General features: G+C 37.3%; 1 protein-coding gene and 1 long non-coding RNA gene across 6 annotated transcripts in view; one reads left to right on the top strand and one right to left on the bottom strand.

Annotated features, from left to right (window-relative positions):
• Positions 1-20,352, top strand: part of CHRM2 (cholinergic receptor muscarinic 2) — a 93,945-nt gene that overhangs the window by 56,279 nt on the left and 17,314 nt on the right. The window contains exon 1 of one of the 5 annotated variants that reach the window (XM_085229118.1): positions 17,820-18,177. The exons of the other annotated variants lie outside the window; for them this stretch is intronic. The gene's annotated coding sequence lies outside the window, so the exon portion shown is untranslated. Of the gene's footprint in view, positions 1-17,819; positions 18,178-20,352 lie in introns of those variants that run through there. 5 annotated transcript variants of the gene reach the window in all.
• LOC146545342 (uncharacterized) lies at positions 15,485-18,907 on the bottom strand. The gene is made up of 3 exons (XR_014884614.1): positions 18,797-18,907; positions 18,611-18,702; positions 15,485-15,575 (listed from the first exon to the last, which is right to left on the bottom strand). It is a non-coding gene; the product is annotated as an uncharacterized LOC146545342 (long non-coding RNA).

The raw sequence follows: 20,352 nt of genomic DNA, 5'->3' as shown, positions 1-20,352 counted from the left end.
CATTCGTAATCCATACCATGTGCCATTTATTTGAGTCTTTATGCTTCTCCTTTAGAAATGCATTTGTAGAAGATAGGGAGGAATATTTAGAGAAAGTATGTCTGGAGAACATCTATCAATGGAAAGTTAACTGCTCTGATATGTGTCCATTGGTACTGCACAAAATCTTGCCACATTAAATTTGAACAAAGCAAAGAGTTAATGAAACACAAGAATCTTTTTTCCTCTCCCATTCTTCTCTTACATTTTCTAAGTGGTTTTTCTTTTCCAAGCCTCATCACAAGTAATGAATCTCTCTCCTTAGTGTCCATGGTGTTCTGCTAGTCTTCATTCTTACATATTTCCCTATCATTCTTCCCTTTCTTAGCTTCTGGATGTCTAATCTTTGGACCCAAGTGCAATTTTCAATAATAAACAAATTTAGATTTGTATAAATTCCCTAACTGAAAGTAGTGAAGGAAGACTGTTTCTTTGTACTCCAATATCCTTCTGACAAAATATAATCAAAATATCTTCATGATGGCTTGCTTGCTCTGCATTTCATGAATGGTGAAGTCTATCAAGCTATTATTTCTCTCCATCTTGTTTGAGGAGTGATTAAGCCATTGAAGTGTTCAATATAAATAAATGATCTGGGACTCCATAAAAGCATCAATTATTATCCAGTTAAAGGTGCCGTAGTGCTCTCTCAGGAAGCTGAAGTTTTGCCTTCATTCCTTTGTTAACAGAGCATGGGGATGACTATATCCAGAAAATATAAGCCATGAGCCTGTGCAAAATTGAGAGAGAATTTTCTCAACTCTTTGTTTGGATACATTGGAAGAAAAATAAAAACTAAGTCAGCATAGAAAAAAAATGGCCTACTCAGATCTCTGAAAAGTTAGGTCCCTTTGCCTGCACCCTTTTATTCTCTGCTGACACTGAATGATGGGAATGTATCCTGGGGCTACATCATCTTTGGAACCTTTATGGAGTAACCAAACACTGCAATTAAATTGAATTTTGTAGTGTCTGACTGAGTGATAGGCAGCCTGGAAGTGTACTGTCTGGGGAATGGAGCCCTGCTCAAATCCAAGTTGTTAGCTTTTTTCTTCTGGTAACCAAAACTCTACTAGCTTTAAAGTAGCATGCCAATTTACAGCAAAAGAGGATATGAAACATCAAGCAAGCAAATACATCACTAACTTCCTTTTCATCCTTTGATATCTCAGCATTCTCTCTCTTAGACCTGTGAGCAAAGGAATGGTACTTCATACAAAACTGGGGAGATATCATAGGCTGCACATTTAAGACTCTTCTCCATTTCCATATTCTCTTTCCTAAGTAAAAAACAGTTTGAACTGAAGCAAATAATGTGTTTTGTTTTAGTGAGAATACCATATAAAACTCAATATAATTATAACGCACATAAAACAATATCAGTGACCTCAATAAAATAACAGAGGACACCTTAATGTTAACTGATCAAAAATATTATTCAGTTAATGAATGATTCATGATTCATATTACTGAAATTGCAAAACATTGACTCAAACTATATATTGGGTAAGTCCTTTTAGCACTCTGGGTAATTGCAGTTATGTTAGTGTAAGTACGCCTAGCAACAAAAGCCAGAGCATTATCTCCCCCAAGCCTTCTTACCTCATACACAAAGCAAGACCACGGTTAAGGTCCACAGAACACCAAAGGTTTCTGAGAGGAAGTACATTTTTTTCAAGAGAATGAAATCTTTGAGAGATCTAATGGTGTGACAAAGGCTAAAAAATATGCATACTCAAGGGTGACTCCAGTACAACTTGCGCTTGTCAAACAGTGATGACCTGTGAGAACATTGGATTTTCTCAAAGAGTTTGTAATATCAGTTCAGTCCTGCCTAACAGTATTTCAGAGAATCTTGGTGGAGAAATCAGATACTTCTAAATAAATGCCAGGGTGACTAGTCGTCACTACATTTAAATAAATAAATAAATAAATAAATAAATAGTCAAAATAAATGACTGACTGACTGAATGAATAAATAAATAAATGTTTACAAGTCAGAATGAATAAATAAATGAAAAAAATAAACAAATGTTTATAAGTCAGATTGTTTAGAAATTATCCTAAGGGACATGGTTTAGTGGGAAATACTGGTGATAGGTGGACAACTGGACTGGATGATCTTGGAGATCTTTTCCAGTCTTGGTGATTTTATGATTCTATGATTCTAAAACCTGAAATCTACACACAGGTGAACTAGAAGGCCAGCATGCTCTCTTATACATTTTATATGTATAGGTGAACATTTTAGGTATACCTGTCATGAGTATATATGTTCTTTTTTTAAAAAATACTTCTAAACCCTTAATCCCTATCTATTCATGTGTCAGTGAGTTCTGCAGCTATGTGTGTAGTACATGAACATCTTTCTGTTCATATCTCATTCATTTCTGTGCAGTTTCAAATTTCTCTTAAGTCCCCCTGTTTGTAAAGATGGTAAAGTGTAAGAGTCCAGTTTAACCTCTAACAGTGAGTGTCTTTCCTTTGATCACTACATCCATTCCATTTTTTTCTTCAAATTAATAAGTGTTGGTCTCTGATCCCTCACTAGGTCAAACAAACAAACAAACAAAAAAAAATTGTAGATGTAGAAGAGGTGAAAGCAATTTCAATACAAAATGTTTAGAGGGAAAAATATTAACTCAGTATGGCCAATATGTAGCTTTTAAACAATTGCTTAGATTATTTAATGGTAAATATTTTGATGAAGCTTTTTTCCTTCTAGTGAAATAAGTTATTTCTTTATTTAATCACTAAATTTTGAGGTAGTGAAAACCATAATTCAAAAGAGTTTTGAAATGTAAGCTGCACTTGAATCTTTCATGATTCAATGGACAAACAAGAAGCAGAAAAGCTTATTCTGTAGTAAAGAGAAAGAACTTTCTGCCTGCTATTGTGACAGGATTAGAAAATGTAAATATCTTGACATTTCAAAAATATGTGCTTTAGAATTTGAGATTAGGCAGATGATTTGATTTGGGTTTCTGGGATACATTAACAAGAACAGTATATTAACCTTAGTAGAAGTTGTCATGGTTTAGTTTTAGTAAGTGCTGAAAGGCAGAGTTTTTTTCTTCATGTCAGAAGATGGTAGAGGGCAAATTCACTTTGCTACTGATGCAAATAGATACTGAACTTGTATCATGGCAGCCATCACTGTCTTCTTACCTCAATTTGACTCCAGATGAGAATTTGAGCAACTACTTGCTTAGAAACTTCCATTATTATCCTCTATAGTGTTGCTCTTTTCTCATTTCTTTGTTCCTCCACTCCTCACAAAGTACACAAACATACGTTTCTCCCTCCCAGGTGAAAGTTATCATGCTACTGAAGTACCAGCAAATGTACTCTGCTTCCTTTAGCAATAATCCATTTTCCTTTATCTATTCTCAACTATGTAACCACTGCACAATGTTTAGATCTTACCACAGTTTTTATGTTTCACCAAGTCCCCCTGCTACTGTTCCAGCATCTGAAACATCTGCCTGACAAGCCAAGGCAATGTGTCTGTAGAACATCAGTTGTTGTTATCTCTTCTGTAGCAACAAAATCAAAAATTGGAAGAATAAGTTGCAGAGAACACATTGTGGTTTTATAACAGTGCATTTGCCATGAGTTGTTCATTGCTAGTCCTCTTAAGTTCCAAGGGAGCATGGGTGTATGCGGATTTGATTTGTAACCCAGCACAAGAAAAATGGGCTGCATTAGGGAAATGATACTTGCAACTGAACGTAATAAAAAGCATTTTGAAAGGGAGGCTTGCTGGCCAGGTTCATTGTCATGTGGTTTACCTCGCTCGTTCCAAAATATTTATGACATACCTGATTGACTGTCAATTTTCTCTACATGAGGTTGCACATTAAGTTGTGAAGTAGAGATAAGACAAAGATGAGAGATTGAAGTACTCTCTAGAATTAAACTGGATAGCAGAGACTAGACAACACATTTTTTTTTGTCACAGTGGAGATTCACACTTTTGATCCAGAGACAGCCAGCTGAGATCCTCGGGTTAGGAACTTAAGACAGAGGAGATATAGGCTTTAGGGGCTGACTACTCTGAAGAGACAAATCACTGTGAAAGGACCTCTCTATCTTCATTCATTATAAAGCTGAAGATAAGGTTGCTAACTAAGGTAAACATAATTTAACATCAGCCAGTTTTAGTATGAAATCTCTCTATTCCACTTTTATTTTGTTCTGCAGTAACTAAATGGTAACTATTGCTGGCAGACAATATTTAACAGCATGCTGGCATATTAGAGCTTGTGTTCCCATGTTATCATACTGTTCCACACACACAGCTTCTATAGCAATCCATGAGCAAGGACTTCTTCCTGATTTGTCCTCTCTTTGACTTCCATATCTTCTGACTATTTTTTTTACTTCCTACCACTTAATTCTATTATTCCAGATTGTGGAATCCTGAGTGGGTTTATGAAACATCACAAAAGGGAACTACACTTTTCTGTGAACACAGATTCACTAGATAATTATGCTTGGATTTTCCTGAAGATAGGTATTACCATAATGCTGAAAAATATGAATCATACTAGAAGGCATATGATGAGCACAGTACATCACTGTTTTTCTGGGACAATCCAGAATGGGCTCTTTTCTGTTGATATCAAAGTCTATCTTACTAGAAAAAAAAAATATTAGACTGGAATGACTGAAAATCTCTGATATTTCCCACGGAACTGTGCTAAAAGAATTTACCCTGATCATTCTTGTGCATAGTGGATTGTCATAAGTATTGTCATGGGATCAGAAACTGTGGTGACTGATGATCTAGATTCCATTCTTTTCTTTTTCTTTACTTTCTGATACAATTTCTGTTCATTCTAAAGTTGCTGATATACTGGGTCCCAATAATCAAAACAGAGCAATCTCTGTCATGTAACAGACCACCTCCCAGGGAGGTGATGGAGTCACCGACCTTGGAGGTGTTCCAGGAATGTTGTAATGAGGGACATGGTTCTGTGAGAACTATTGGTGAACAGTGGATGGTTGGACTGAGTGATCCTGTGGGTGTTTTCCAACCTTGTTGATTCTATGGTTCTATGATTCTATGATTCTATGTAGTCATGTGAGGATGCTAAAGAAGTACTTAGATGTAGGTAACTTCCTTAAAGTTGTCACCTTTTCAATTGAAGAGATACTTTAAAGTGGTATTTCAAGTATTTATGAATTTGATTAGAAATGAAATAATCCAAATACCAAAAAGAAGGTTTTAGAGAGAGAATATAACAATTTTTTTTTTTTCTGACAGCAGTCAAATATTTTTAGAATACATAATGTAAAATGATGCTTGTCTGGGGCAAATCTTGAAACCCTAAAAATATATCAAATCTGTGAATAAGTTTAGTATGAATGGGACCATAGGCTGTTCAAGGTAAAGATCATGATGATGAGGCAACCTGATTCAAATCCTTCTCACTTACCAACTAGTAAAAAAAGCAAAAGATAAACAGTGAATTTATTGAGGACTTTCATCTAATAGACTTCCAGCACAGTCTAGCAGACTGGTGAGTAATAAATACCAGAAGAGCAAGAGCTGGTAAAAGCCCTGCTTATACAATACCTAAAAAGCCGACAGAGGAGGAAAGAGGAAACCCTGTGGTTTGGCAAAGTGTGTGGCAAAGATTTAAGGGAGTGGGACAGTGATCAGAGAACAATATTTTTACCGCTGAGTGCTGCTACTATGTGCTCACAGATGATTTAGAATTAAAAGTATTTGATCTCCTCAGATATCTGGTGCTCAGTTTACTTATTTCAGTAAAAGGTGGAGAGTGTTTGAATAGGACTGGCATGATGACATAAGCTCTGAAACCAGAGAACACAAGCCATTTGACAAGACAATTCTTAAACATCTTTCAAGCAGTGCAGTTATTCAGGTCTCAAGTGTCCTTTTCATTTCCTAAATATCTAAGAAATTGGAAGTAGACATTCAGAGAAAAAGCAAATATCAGGCAGAACAGTGCTTTAGAAGCTTGCTCCAGAAAGATTTTTCTTATAAGTAGAGAAGTGTCCATGAAAAAAAAAAATAGAATATTAGTTTGAAAGCAGCCCTGTGGAGTTTTCAAACCCTAAATGAGATATCCAAGGAGGATGGCAAATGATAGAACAGTGAGAGACGGTGCACAGCTTGGTGGATACAAAGGACGTAAAACACTGTCATATGTATAAAACAATCTGTAGAGAAGCAAATGCTTTTGGAATATTTTCAGCAGTTTTCTTTCTAATGGCATCAGAGGATCAGTTGTGAAAATGGAGGAATCAATGGGTTAGAAAGTATAGAGATTCATGTGAGCTTTTCTGTAACATGATTTCTTGCAGGATTTCATAAAGCAAAAGAGAGGTGTTTATGATGACAGTCTAACTGGTATTCATGCTAAAAAGTACTAAACAATTGCTGTCAAAACATATTACAATTGATCAAGAGTAAAAATTCTTTGATATATTTTTTTGTTCTCTTTCTACGTGGTACTTCATGCTTTTCAGTATCTTTTATAAAGGACATTTATAAAGCAAATGTTGTGAATAAATAATTATGAAAACGTAGTTCTTGGTTCTCTCTTCACTACAAGCATCATACTTGATGTAGTTTTGGAACTTTGCTGCATGAAGACCAGATATTCTCTTAGTACCAATTCCTTCACACTTACATTTTGTTCTCTTGAGGTTACTCTGTTCTTCAGTGTGACCATATTGGAACTCTACATAAAACAGTATCACTGTCTAGGTAAAGTCTGATTTCAGGGTATGCAGGTAGATTTGATTGCAGAAATTCTTGACTTACTTAATTAACATTGCAATCTTGATAATCATAACACAATTTAACAGTTTGGGATTAAATTAAAAAAAAAATTTTTTTTGAAGGGAGGTAATTAAACATTTGTTCATCTGTCCAACTACATCTACTACCCTTTCTATAATCAGAAACAGCAGCATATCCTTCTTGCTGTACAAACTGGCCATGAAGAACTAACAGTTTAAAAATCTAGGTCACAGCCTTGTATCACTCTGTATCCTCTTCCCTACCTATTTCCTCTCTTCTGTGTATCACAAAGTCCTCCTCTATTTTTCTGCTCTAATTTACTGTGCTTTTCCTTCCATTTTTTTTCCCCTTCTTTCATTTCTTTGTCTTCTTCTATATCCCTACTTCAGTTTTGTTCTCCAGCATTATCCTTACCATTTCTTTCATCTTTTTGTCCAAAGACAATTGTGCTTTTCCTCTTTACAATATCTGTGCTCCCTTCATCCAGAAAGTTCAGACTCTTAGGTGCAGATCTGGCAATCATACAAAACCTCCCTCTGCACCTTGGAGGCATAATCATTCTTCACATTCCTTCCAGCAGGTTTCTACCTCCATCTTTTATGCAAGTCTTTGATCAGCAATGACTGCTTGACACATACACTACGCATAGTGTCTAAAGACTTAATTTTGTCAGGAAGACAGTGAAAGAACACACATGAGTAAGAAATAGATTCCGGTATACACTAGACCACTCCCACCAAATATGATTTATGAACAAACAATTCAGTGACAAAAAATACAGCAGCAAGACAGGTAAACTGTGCACGAGATGTTGTAGGAAAGCAAATCACCAGTACAAGCCGTGGTTGTAGGTAATATTTAAGCTTATAGAAAGACACTTTTTTTCCACAGAAGCTGTCCTGCACAAACTACCTTCTCAAAATAAATGAGATCTGGTAAATTTAAGAGAGTGTAGCAAACGGCAAGATTGATTTTTTGAAGTGCAAAGTCTGTAAGCCTCCTGTGGTGTGTGGGAGTGTATGGCATGATCCACTCATACCAAGGCTGATGATGGAAACCACCTTTATATGTTGCTGTCTACCTTAGAAAGAATGCAGCTCTTATGGAAGCAATGACCTTTCTTCAGGACTGCAATAGTGAAACGTTAGATTCTCTTAACTGAAACATTCAAACTGGCAACACTTGTACAGTTCTTCAGTGAAAAATGCCAGATGCTGGCATTTTCTGAAAAGACTGCATGCCCTTGGTATAAATATCCATCAACTGCCTTGATGCTTTTCTCTTTTTCTTTTTTCTTCATATGAATATCTCATGCAATTTCAAAACTCTTTAGTGAAATATGAGATTTAGCTAGAAACATATTAGCAATTTTGACAAGGACTGGAAGTGAAATGAAAAGACTTTAAGAAGAAACTGCATTTTAAAGCACCTGTACATCACACAGAATTACTGGTGAATATGCAATTAAAAATTATTTAAATCCTTGTTTTCATCAATACTACTTCTTAGAGCACTCATGCAAATAGTATCAGAAAGGCATAAGTAATGAGGACTTTGGATAAATCAGAAGCTGACCTCTTAAAACAGTCTGAGATGTGCTGTCATCAGTGAACAGAATCTTCTCTGGGTTTGTGAGTATCTGTTAGTACAATAATATTCCAACTGCTCCTCATAATGAAAACTTAATAATTAAGTAGCCTAATTCTGCAAATGCTCAGAAGTAATCTTTTCTCAGCATTCAGAAGTTGAATGCTAATATTTTTTGCCTGACCACAGTTTAAAGATGAATTAAAATACTAAAAAAGAGAATTAAACCAACAATATGCAGTTATGTGTACAAGCATTCAGTTAGAACCTGAACAGAAAAAGGAGGATAATTTCCCAGTCTGTTTTTTATCCATAGCATCCTCCTTGTGATATTTCCCAGTACTTATTGAATGGAAGATACTGTTCCAGAAAACCTCCAGTTTACACTTTTGTAGATACTAGCTTAGACAAGTCCTGAGGGACCATCTGGGATGAGGCTCTGCTCGTAAGCAGTCCTGTTGATAGCGCTGTGTTTGCTCTCAGGCTTAGGATCAGATATTATTAAATTAAAAAATACTTGTATGTCTAAAGGTATATGTTGTCTTTTTATGGTGCTTGCAAAAATACTAAGCAGGATAGGCATCATAGAAAAGCCAAGAGATACTAGAAACTGGCTCTGGGACAGACGTTCATCTTTAAAAGCAGAACTTGATGAGATTCCATATTCCAGTGAATTAATCACTCGTGTCACTGGCCTAGTTTTGCCCTCACAAGAGAGGAAAGAGACAACCCTGCAGGAGGCTAAGTTCCCTTTGTTGTGATACATTGGGAATTAAATTTCTTCAGAAATATACAAAGCTGTATATTGGCTGAGGATGCAATGGTACTTAATGAGGCTACAGTGAACTTCAGTGTCTTTTTAGTCCATTTATCAAAGTACCAATGGCTCCAATGTCATGGCAGATGAGGCAATAATATATAAACTGAAGAGAGGAAGGTGGTGGCTGCTGGAGTCTTCTTGGACTTTGTTGCTTTTTTTTTTTTGGAAAAACACTGCAAGCCTATCAGGGCCTTGCCAATTCTTGTCAGTACAGCTGGAGCTCAACGCTTCCTTCTTCACTGTTTCACTGAACACAGCAATATGGAATAAGGGTTAACTTACATTCAATTCATAAAGATGAAGGAGAGTGGAAATGATATGCAAGAAGCATTTATTATTTCAGCCTTATTTGAGCCAGTTCTGCCAGGCTCACATTAACTTCATGGTATCATTTCAAGACTTTCATCCAGGTTTTATCTCAACTCCATTGCATTCAGTGAATCTTCTGATCTTCTCTTACTGCCTTTTCAAGTCCTGCTTTTTCCTTTATTTTTGAACATTGTTCTTGCCCTCCCTTAATGTCTATGTACACAGAAATATTTGCCATCAGTGACATGCTCACAAATCTCACCAGATCTCAGCTCTGGGCTCTGTGTACCATAGACCTAGAGATAAAACCAGCCTATGAACATTTCACTGGATGTTCTGTCTGAAAACAAACCAGAATGCAAAACTGCATGCAGTGTAGTTTTGGCTATAGTGTCTATTCTACCTGGCTTTGTGCAACTTTGAGTGAGATAACCCTCATGCCTTGTTGCAAGAGAAACTCGGAGCAGGAGAAACAGATAAAATGTAAAAACAGAAGAATGTAATAGAAAAACAGATTGCCATAATCATTAGTATTTGGGTGACACGTGTGCCTTTGTTGTCAGGTGTGATGTGTTGCACCACATTTTTCAGAGTCAGAAACTGATTCCAGACAAGTTCAATCTGCCTTTGCTTTTTACCGTAAAACTCTTTTTCCTTCAAAATTTTGTGTCACTGTCTGTAATGACATCATCCCTTCTGGTATAGTGGTTCTGCCCTGATGCATCCTGCAAGTTCTTTCATATGCAAGTGTTTTGCAAGTTATACTTTTAATACTATTTTGATAGCTAAAAAAAAAAAAAAAGAGAATACTGATCTACCCTTGGTGTAACCAGAATAGGATCAATTCTGGAGGTAACTATTTGCTGGATATCAATATAATTTTTTGGACTACATATTGAGTGAATTGTTATTCCATCACACAATTCAATTATAAATGAAAATTGGGAGCACTATGTTAACAGCTCATGTGATAGTACAACAAGCCTGTCTATTTTCTGTATTGAGTTTTTATACTGGAAAATAGAACTAAGCATAACGACTACTGTAGACTACGTTCACATAAATGCCATTATACTTAGAGAGGTAAAAGCTGATACTTCAAGGCCTGTATGATTGGGATCAGAGATAGGCAGCTGTTATTGCTACTGGTAAAAGCAAATAGGAGGGAAGGGAAAAAATGCACATCATATAGTACAGATGGAGAGGTTTGCCTCCCTATGATGCCATTAACTAGTATTCTATGTGTCAGCTAGGACTGCTAAAATACCAATTTCTCTAGCTTATATGTTAGCTAGTGTTTGTTTGGAAGATTAACTAGAGTTTGGGATCTTTTCACTTGCTTTATTACAGTAGTTATGTTAATCTGTGGTAGGTCAAAGAAAGAAGAAAGGGCTAAGGGCAAACCTGGGGCCAGATTAATCTGTTTAAAGACCTTTTACTCTAATATGATCTGAGGGTTGTACCTGGGGAGACACATTTATGGTTGATTATCAGCTGCACACAGCTTCATTCCCCTCACAGATAACCTCCTCATATTAGGCTTTGCATCAGGAAAATTGGAAGTGGGACAGATTCGTGAATCTGATGAGTGCTCCTTAAAAACACACTCCATGGGCCTTTCCATCTATCCTTGGGGTTCCGCTCTTTCAGACTGGTGGCAATAGGTGATTAGTGATCAAGAGCAGATCAGAGCTAAGGAAATCAGGACACATGGGCATTCTTTCTGATCCTATGGGGACAATCTCTTAGTTCCAGCCCCTAGGAACTAGCATACATTCTGTAATGGAGGCTACAGGCCAGTGAGTCCCCCTGAGCAAATCTGATGGCAGTTTGTTCACATAGCCCAAATACTATGGGAGCCTTAAGTTCTATAGATTCATCATGAGTAAGAAGCCAAGGATCTGCATTATGCTGATAATTTTCTCACTAGCATCCTTTCACCAGATTCTCAAATTACTTTATGCGCAATCGTATAGGTTTTGTTCATATTATCTGACTTCTTATTAAATAAGAGCAAATGTGATCCTGCTTCCCTGACCCTTTTAACAGTGAATTTCAAGGCATATACTAGCATCACATAACTGCAGGAGCTCCAAACTGTTCAAACAGAAGGAGTCTCCAAAGGTCTCTGTTCCAACTTCCTGCACAAAGAAATTCAGTGTCAAGCTCAGACCAGATTGCTTAAGATTTATGCTCATTTTAGCTTGAAAAACTCCAAGGATGGAGGCTATAAAACACCTCTGGACAACCTGATACACAGCTTTCCTTTCCAAATGTTGAAATAATTTCTCTTTAAATCTCATCAAAACCATACCCTGTTTTCTTTCAACGCTCCACCATATGCCACTATTAGAAGTCTGGCTCCATCTTCTCCATAACTTCCCTAAAGGAGGGCAGGCTGCTGTCAGGTCACCATTAGCCATCTCTCCTCCAGACCAATCAAACCCATTACCCTTAATCTCCCCTCACAAGTAGTATACTTGAGGATATCAAATGGACACATGACTTGCTCTCAGGTTGCTTTCCAAGTTGCATCTCTCTCTAGACAAAAGCATTTTCGGATGGGAAATCTCTTCTAGATTTCAGATATTTCTGGTTTGCTGAATATAGCACTCCATGGACTTACCTTCTGAGTCATAGCTGATGGGAAATGAAGAGGTATTGAAAGTGACTGTCTATTGGACAGGTGTCTAATCGCAGCCCCCAACATTACAGTGGTAAATCCCCAAAAGTTGCACAGAACAATGTGAGTTGAAGGAATTTACACACATTTCCCTCAGCAATGATTCTTTCCCTCTGCATCTTTCAGGACAGAGCGCTGTTGCCATTGAGAATATTGCATTATATCTTCCACTCTGTGTGTGTTCAGTGACTGAACTGTAGGAACCAATCTCCAATCCATCAGGTGTCTTAGAAATTTCCTGTAGTTTTCATTGATTTTTTTTTTGAGAGAGAGTGAAACACAGAACTCCCTTTTGCTTTCCCTTTTACACAGAGAGGACTTCAATTAGTGCCCTTTGTGTTAAACTATTACAAGTGGCCACCTGTGGAACTTGAAGTTAATCACATTTTTAAGTGTTTTTAAATGTTGAGTCTAAGCCACCCAGAGATTTTTCAGCAGGGAGAGGATATTTAGTTTCCTGGCAGCTTTTCTATTACCTTTCTCTACAGAAGTGTCAAAAAGCAGCTAAAGGAAATTCAGAATCTTGTACTAATGTTTCTGCAAGGGCTGCTTCAAAAGTAATGCCTTCTATTTTATTATGTTGGGCTATGACATCAGAAGATGTTGGTATGGCAGTAGATGTTGAACCTTCCCGAAAATATTGTTACATTTTGTTGCCTTGTGATAGATGGCAGCAGAGGGGCAGTCTGACAAATGGTTCCTGTTGCGAAAGTGAATATGAATCATAGAATGGCTTAGATTGGAGGGGACTTTAAACATCATTTTGTTCCAACTCTCTTGCCATGGGCAGGGTTACCAAACACTAGATCAGGCTACCCAGGGTTCCATCCAATTTGACCTTGAATGCATCCAGGGATGGAGCATCTACAGCATCTCTAGGCAATCTGTATCTACCCTCTTTTAGTATGAAGTCATTTTCCCTTGTTCTGTCACTATCAGACCATGTAAAAAGTTGATTGTCCCCACTTGTAAACTTCAAGTGCTGGGAGTCTGCAATGAGACTTTCACCAGAGCTTCCTCCATGCTAAACAAGTCCAGCTCCTTTAACCTTTCTTCATGAGAGGTGCTCCAGCCCTTTGATCACATTTGTGGACCTCCTCTAGATCCACTCCAACCACTTCATATTTGTCTTGTGCTGCAGGCCCCAGGCCTGGATGCAATACTCCAGATAGGGCCTCACAAGGGTAGAATAGAAGGGGACAATCACCTCCCTCACCCTGTAGAATGCTACTCTTTAGAGGCAGCCCAGGATACTGTTGGTGTTCTGGGCTGCACATGCCCATTGCTGGCTCATGTCAAGCTTTTCATCCAACAGAATCTCCAAGTGCTTCTCAAAAGGAATGCCCTCAATGAGTTCTTCGCACAGTCTGTACTCATATCTGGGATTGCACTGACCCAAGTGCAACACCTTGCACTTGGCATTATTAAACCTCATTAGTTTCTCATGTACATACTTTTTGAGCCTTTTCAGGTCCCTTTGGATAGCATCCCTCCCTTCTACAGTGTCAACTGCACCACTCATCTTTGTGCCATCTGCAAGCTTGTTCAGAGTAAACTCAATCCCACTATCTATATCACTGATAAAGATGTTGAAGAGATGATGAAGCAAAGATGAGGAACTGAATTCCTCCAGAGGGAAGAAATTTAACCCACTGACATTCATTGATACTTGCAGAACTATTATGTAGACCATAAACATCTCTTATGAGTGGTGCAGTTCAGTAGTGGTGACAATGACAGTGGATCACCTCTGCTGGTGCAGATTTTTACAAGCGCAGCATGAAGGCTCTTGTTCACTACTGTCAAAAAATGCACAGCTAATGGAGGTGACTATGTCAAAAAATAGTGTTTTATGGCTACGAATTTTCTCTATCAAATAGTTTTATTGCACTCTTTGCATCTATTGTAGTTTCCATGCAAATAAATAGAAGGCATTACTTTTGGAGCAACCTGCACATTACAGAGAATATTTATTTATTTTATTTTGGAGGAGGAGGGAAGGGAGGCGGGGGGAAAGAGATCAGGGGGCCTGAAAGAGGGTGTGTGGCAGCTCAGTGCATTTTTCTGTATTTATTACTTTGTCCAATTCACTCAGTATCATCAGAGATGAATAGGGATGATGATGATGATGAAGATTTAAATTTTTTATTATTTTATTTTATTTCAGAAAAACACCCATAGTAGTCATATTATTTATTTCCTCTCCTTCTGTGTGCAGTATGATGACCCTGTCTCAGCAAGACCTCCTCCATTTCATCCTAATAGCTCTGCTTCTTGCAGCTATTTCCTCAGATTTAATTTCCAGTTTATAAAGGAATGTCTATTATCTCTATCTTCTCCATAGAAAAGATGAATGATAAAGATGATATTTTATTCCTTAGTTGTTCTGCTGCTTATCGTGCATGTTCATGATCTTTCTACTATGTCCTTTGTTATGATGTTTTTGCTATTCTCTGTCATTCACAAAGTGCTTTTAGCAGCTGAAGATCCCACTTTATGACTTAAGCTGACTATTATACAGAGATCCATTTGACTATGAACAAAATGCAGTTGCTTGCTGAGTGATCTGCAGCAGGTGCTCAAAAGCAGGGAAGTATTGAGAAAAAGCCTACAAAGCAGACTGCATCTACAGATTTGAGTTACACAGGAGCACATTAGAACCCAAATCTAATCTCAGTATTCTACTTTGCAGATTTGTTTTGCATAAAGTTGTATGTGACAGCTGCTTGCCAATGGTCATAGCCCTACGTAGGTTTGCATGACCTTATGCAAAGGAGAGAAAAAGGAATGCAGTCTTTTGGAAGAAGGAAACGCTTGATTGGACACAATGAATGTTACAAAAGGGCTACTGGAGAAAGACTTTCCTCCGGAGTGATGAATAGCAAACACAATCCTGGGACATTTTACAGCAGGGAACACAGGAATATAATTATGTATCCAATAAAACAACAAACGGGGACTTGTCCCAGATGTCAGTACTCCCTTCCCTTCCCTTCCCTTCCCTTCCCTTCCCTTCCCTTCCCTTCCCTTCCCTTCCCTTCCCTTCCCTTCCCTTCCCTTCCCTTCCCTTCCCTTCCCTTCCCTTCCCTTCCCTTCCCTTCCCTTCCCTTCCCTTCCCTTCCCTTCCCTTCCCTTCCCTTCCCTTCCCTTCCCTTCCCTTCCCTTCCCTTCCCTTCCCTTCCCTTCCCTTCCTTCCCTTCCCTTCCCTTCCCTTCCCTTCCCTTCCCTTCCCTTCCCTTCCCTTCCCTTCCCTTCCCTTCCCTTCCTTCTCTTCTCTTCTCTTCTCTTCTCTTCTCTTCTCTTTCTTCTCTTCTCTTCTCTTCTCTTCTCTTCTCTTTTCTCTTCGTAAAGTTCTGAACCTACCAAGAGCAACAGAAGTTTTGTCATTGGTATGCACAGGGCTTTTGACCTATTGATTTTTTTCAGAGCAATTTACCACAGGACTTTAGACTCTGAAATTGGAGTTCAGATGACTAATGTAGCCTATACTATAGACCCCTGCTCTCAGCGCTCTCTGAGACAAGCTTCACTGCCTATGCAGATGCATGGAAATTCACAAGTCACTTCATGAAAATTAAGTAACATTCTCCTGGCGACTGCTGGTTTCATGAATACTCTCATATTTAATTTATTCTTAAGAACATAAACCTGCAAAGTAGCATGTTTGCAGGTTGGATTAAATGAATCTAACACAAGCAAATAGTATCTGTTCATTTTTGTCTGCTAGGTACAGACAAAGCTCAGATTAATTCTGTGAATCTGGAAAACAAACAACACAGAGAAACAGACATTGAAGATGCTACATACTCAACAGGTGCACATTTTCTAATGGAAAAACTGGTTATTGTTAATTAGCCTGTATAATTTGGATTATATTGGATTTACTGTTGTTTGTCAAATATTCACCATTCTGTCCAAAACTTCTCGTATACAAAATGACAAGAAGACAGATAAACACTAATATAATGCATTACAAATAAACTATATAAAGAAATGTATCCAGTAAAGGACAAAAAAGATAGAAAATACTGCAACAAAAATATGCATTCCACACATGCACTGATAGATCATATTTTGCTAGCATCATGGGTTTCTGATTTTCAATCTGTAGCAGATTAGGTTTTCATAAGGAAGCAGGAAAAAATAATTGTTTGAATAGCAATTAGCTCTAACTGCCTTTTGTATATTCTGGGGTAGCAATTGTCAGCACTGGTGTTATAAAAGCTCCTTGAATAAAAATATAAAGATAAGACAAAATAGGAAAACATTACAAGTTTTAAAAAGGAAAGAAAGGAGGGAGGGAGAGAAGGGAAAGAAATGGAGGGAAGGATCCCAGCTGAAACTCACTCATGAATTGAAACTCACACATGCTTGATTCATGTTAAGAGCTAGCAAGTGCTAAAGGATGCCACAGTCCAGAAGATTCCTACTAGCTCCAAAGTTAGTGATAAACCATGTTAATGCTAGACGGATGAAACAAAACCTTTAAAGTTCAGTAGATGGAGAACAGGTTTGGTTAATGTGGCCTTCCTCAATTCTCCCTTTGCAGAGTACCCAGGAAGACAATCTATGATCTCAAGCACTTCCCTATGTGTAGCCTCAAGAGCTGAGCTGGTGAGGGGAGTCTGTATCTGGACTGTAGATGAGTGTAGACTGATGATCACTTCAGCATGATTTTCACAGAAACTGAGAGGGTTTCAGGTGTACAGAGGTCCCTTCAGGGTGCCTGCCAGGAACAGACTTTTTTAGTACTTTTGTTAGCCCTGGTGTGGCAAACAGAAAGGTCTTCTACAAATCAGGAAAATGTCAGCAGCAAGCACTTGCCTTGTATCACCAGTGTCTCAGGCTGTAGGAAATAGTCCTATCAGAGTAAGAACATACTTAACCACTCAGAATAGTGAGGCAAAATCATGCAGGCTAATTATTTCATAGCAAAAAAAAAAAAAAAAAAAAAAAAAAAAAAAAGAATTTATAAAAAATCTTCCAAAAATTCAAAACATTTCTTAAACTTCAATCTTCATTTTAACTTGCCTGGACAGGGGGAGACAAACATACGTTATTCATGACAAGCTATAATTCAAATTGTTCTTTGATGTTCTAGATGAAATAAATCTTTCATCTAGCTTTTCTCCCAGAGCACTTTCCACTGTTCTTTCTTGGGCTACAAGGGGATGAAGCAGGAGAAGCCCTAAAGAGTGTGCTTTGGTTGTCCACAAGCAAGAAATGCCACATTCCTATGAGAGGTCTTGAATGCATAGACTGAAGACAGTTATACGTGAGCATCGTAACTATGAACTGTTCATCAAAAATGAAGCACTAAAATTTTGGTATTCACCATGATTAATACTAATACCTTTGTCAGTTTGTAAGTCTCAAAAATGTTTGTGACTTTCATTTTCAGAAAGAGTGAAATCTCCAGTACCTCTTGCCAATTCCTGTAATCATCTCTGTAAAACAAAAACTTCTGCCTCACCCATCCACGTTCACAGTGTGAGCTTGACTTTTATAACAAATGCAGGTAGATTGGACCACTTTCTAACCACAGAAGTCTGCAAAAGATCAACTATGGAAAGCATGAGTTTTTCCTCTTTCTATTATGTTGTCTAATCTTAGCCAAATACCAGTACACTCTTTTCATCAGAATACACTGGATCACTATTTACTTGGTCTCCAAAATCACCCTGTTTTCCAATGTTGAATGAACAGAATGTATTGCAAGTTATGGGCAACATGACTATGACAAATTCAATAGAATGTTCAAAACTCAACTTTCTGTTTGTGTTTGAAGTCCCTGTGTATTTACACGGGAGTTTAAAGAATATTGGCTCTACTTAGTTCAGGCTAGATTGCATCAGTTTCTCAGTATCCTGAGAATCGAGCCAGTGCATTGATGCAAAGCGTCAAACCTCCTTCACCTGTGAAGACAACGAGGAAATGAGGACAGATTCCCCCAGGAATAGTGTAAGAGTTAATTCTACTCATGTCTTTGCCAAATAGGTAGCTGAAAATAATCATGATCTGTGTTACTATGTTTGGTTTCAGATTGTGCAGAAGTAGAAAAAGCCTAGGCTACAAACATAGTAAATGACAAGACCCAGGATGAGTAGCTAGAAAATACATATATCTTATTAGTAGGAATAATAATGTTATTTGGAGAGACACTTTTTGGATGTTTGACCTTATCTAACTAGGTTATGCAATAAAAATATTATATCTTTTGTCTACTTATTTGTAATACCTGCCTCGAACATAATTAAAGAAAGAATTAATGCACTCTGTGTAACATTTAAGTAAGGAATTGTGCTGTTTTTTCCACATCCCTAACATTATTTGTCTTCTGTCTGTTTCCAGCCCTGATTCAAATTAAAAAAAAAGCAATGATATCAATACTCACCTTTCTTTCCGTTACAACAGGGCCCCAAGAGGTCCTTTCTGCCTCAGGCCCCCAAGAGGCATTTCATTCCTGTGCAAAGGAATATTTCATTTCTGTAAGAAAGAATATGGGAATAATTAAGTTATCTGTTTTTCTTTTCTTTTTTTTACCTAGTTATTCTGCCATTCTCTGCTGATGATGACTTACTATTCAGTCAGCCTGGATAGTAAGCTGGAAACCTGAGGCAGGGAGTTAGATACTACATTGATAAATGTTTTCTTGCCATCTATTCCTACAGGGTCTATCCTTATCATGTAGTTAAACCAGTATTGTTTTCATGTTTCTTTTTCAACTGTTTATAAAAACAGCATTCTCTCACAATATCCCCCACAAACAAGTCAAAAATTTTAAGCCTACTCTACCAAACATTTGAGAAAATGATATGACAATATAGAAAATGGGATGGCAACAGGTGCCTTAAGATAAGATATTTTGTACCTTATGTAGAATCCACATTAAGTTACTTTCTTAGATTTGTATTTGTCAAACCATTAATTAGTATATGATACAATCTTTAATCTTAGACCTTTTTTTTTGGAATAATTAATTCCACAGGACAATGTAGCACGTTCTTAAATAGCTACTGGAATTTGTACGACTTGTTTTACTAAAAAACTCATCATATAGATGACAAATCATAATATGTTAAGATTTAAATAATTTCTGTTTTCTAACATATGGAGGAGTAAAGGAAAAAATACATTATCCCTTGGACTACATGGTCTGAGATACACAAACCTCAAACAAATAAGGGAATAAATGATTCTCTCAGTGGCACGGTGGGCTGAGTGGCATTTACTTAAAATGACTAGCACCATTATGAGTGGTACAAAATTATTATAGATGTCTGTGAAGAAAGATGACTGACATTTTTAAATGCTCATTTGTGAAACAGTAAATGTAAAGAAGCAGATAATTAAGTTTAAAGGACATTTTCCAACTGCAGCATCAGAAAGACTAAGAGGTTAAACATTAACCTGACTGTAAACCTTTCCATTATGTCTCCCTACAAACAAGAGCGTATGTGTTTTAACCATTCAGTGTCATTCTGTGCAACAACCATTTGATGTCATTGTATTGCGTATCACAGACTAGAACAAAAACAATCTCAAAACTTGATTAAAAACGTTAGAAAATCTAATCCTACTGTATGTATAATGTAATGCCTCCACTCCAAGTGATACACTTCAGACACTTCATGAAAGTCTCTCATTGGGACCTCTACATGGAGATCATGAGTATAACAGATAACACCTTTAGAAACTTGAAATTTGCTGAATTTAGGACTGAACCTCATTTGTACCCATATTAGTGATGCCACCTATAGGCTGACTTACCATCACAGACTTTTCTCAATTATTTTATGATTGGATATGCAGCAGGGAGCAGGACATACTTTTTTATATACCATTATTGAAAGTCCTGATGTGAAAAAGCCTTGGAGTCACTATTTCAACGTCATCCCAGCTTGACCAAAAAAGACCTCTTAGAAGTAGGTACTTAGATACTTACCTACCTGTTCTTTGAGAAGTCCAGTGTCAGCTTGTGGGTGGGATCATGCAGCTCTTTTCTTCCCGTCAATTTTTTTCTGTGTTATTTGTAAAGTAAGAAGTTTAAAAAAAAAAAAACCTGAAAAACAGTTTTACAAAAGTATCCTAAAACTGTTATATTATGTGGCAGAGGAAAAAAAAAAAAAAAAAAAA

Source organism: Meleagris gallopavo, chromosome 1, assembly GCF_905368555.1.
Source record: "Meleagris gallopavo chromosome 1, MGAL_WU_HG_1.1, whole genome shotgun sequence".
Taxonomy (NCBI): Eukaryota; Metazoa; Chordata; class Aves; order Galliformes; family Phasianidae; genus Meleagris; species Meleagris gallopavo.
Note: the sequence above shows the minus strand (reverse complement) of the source record. Positions and strands in the feature narration are given on the sequence as shown.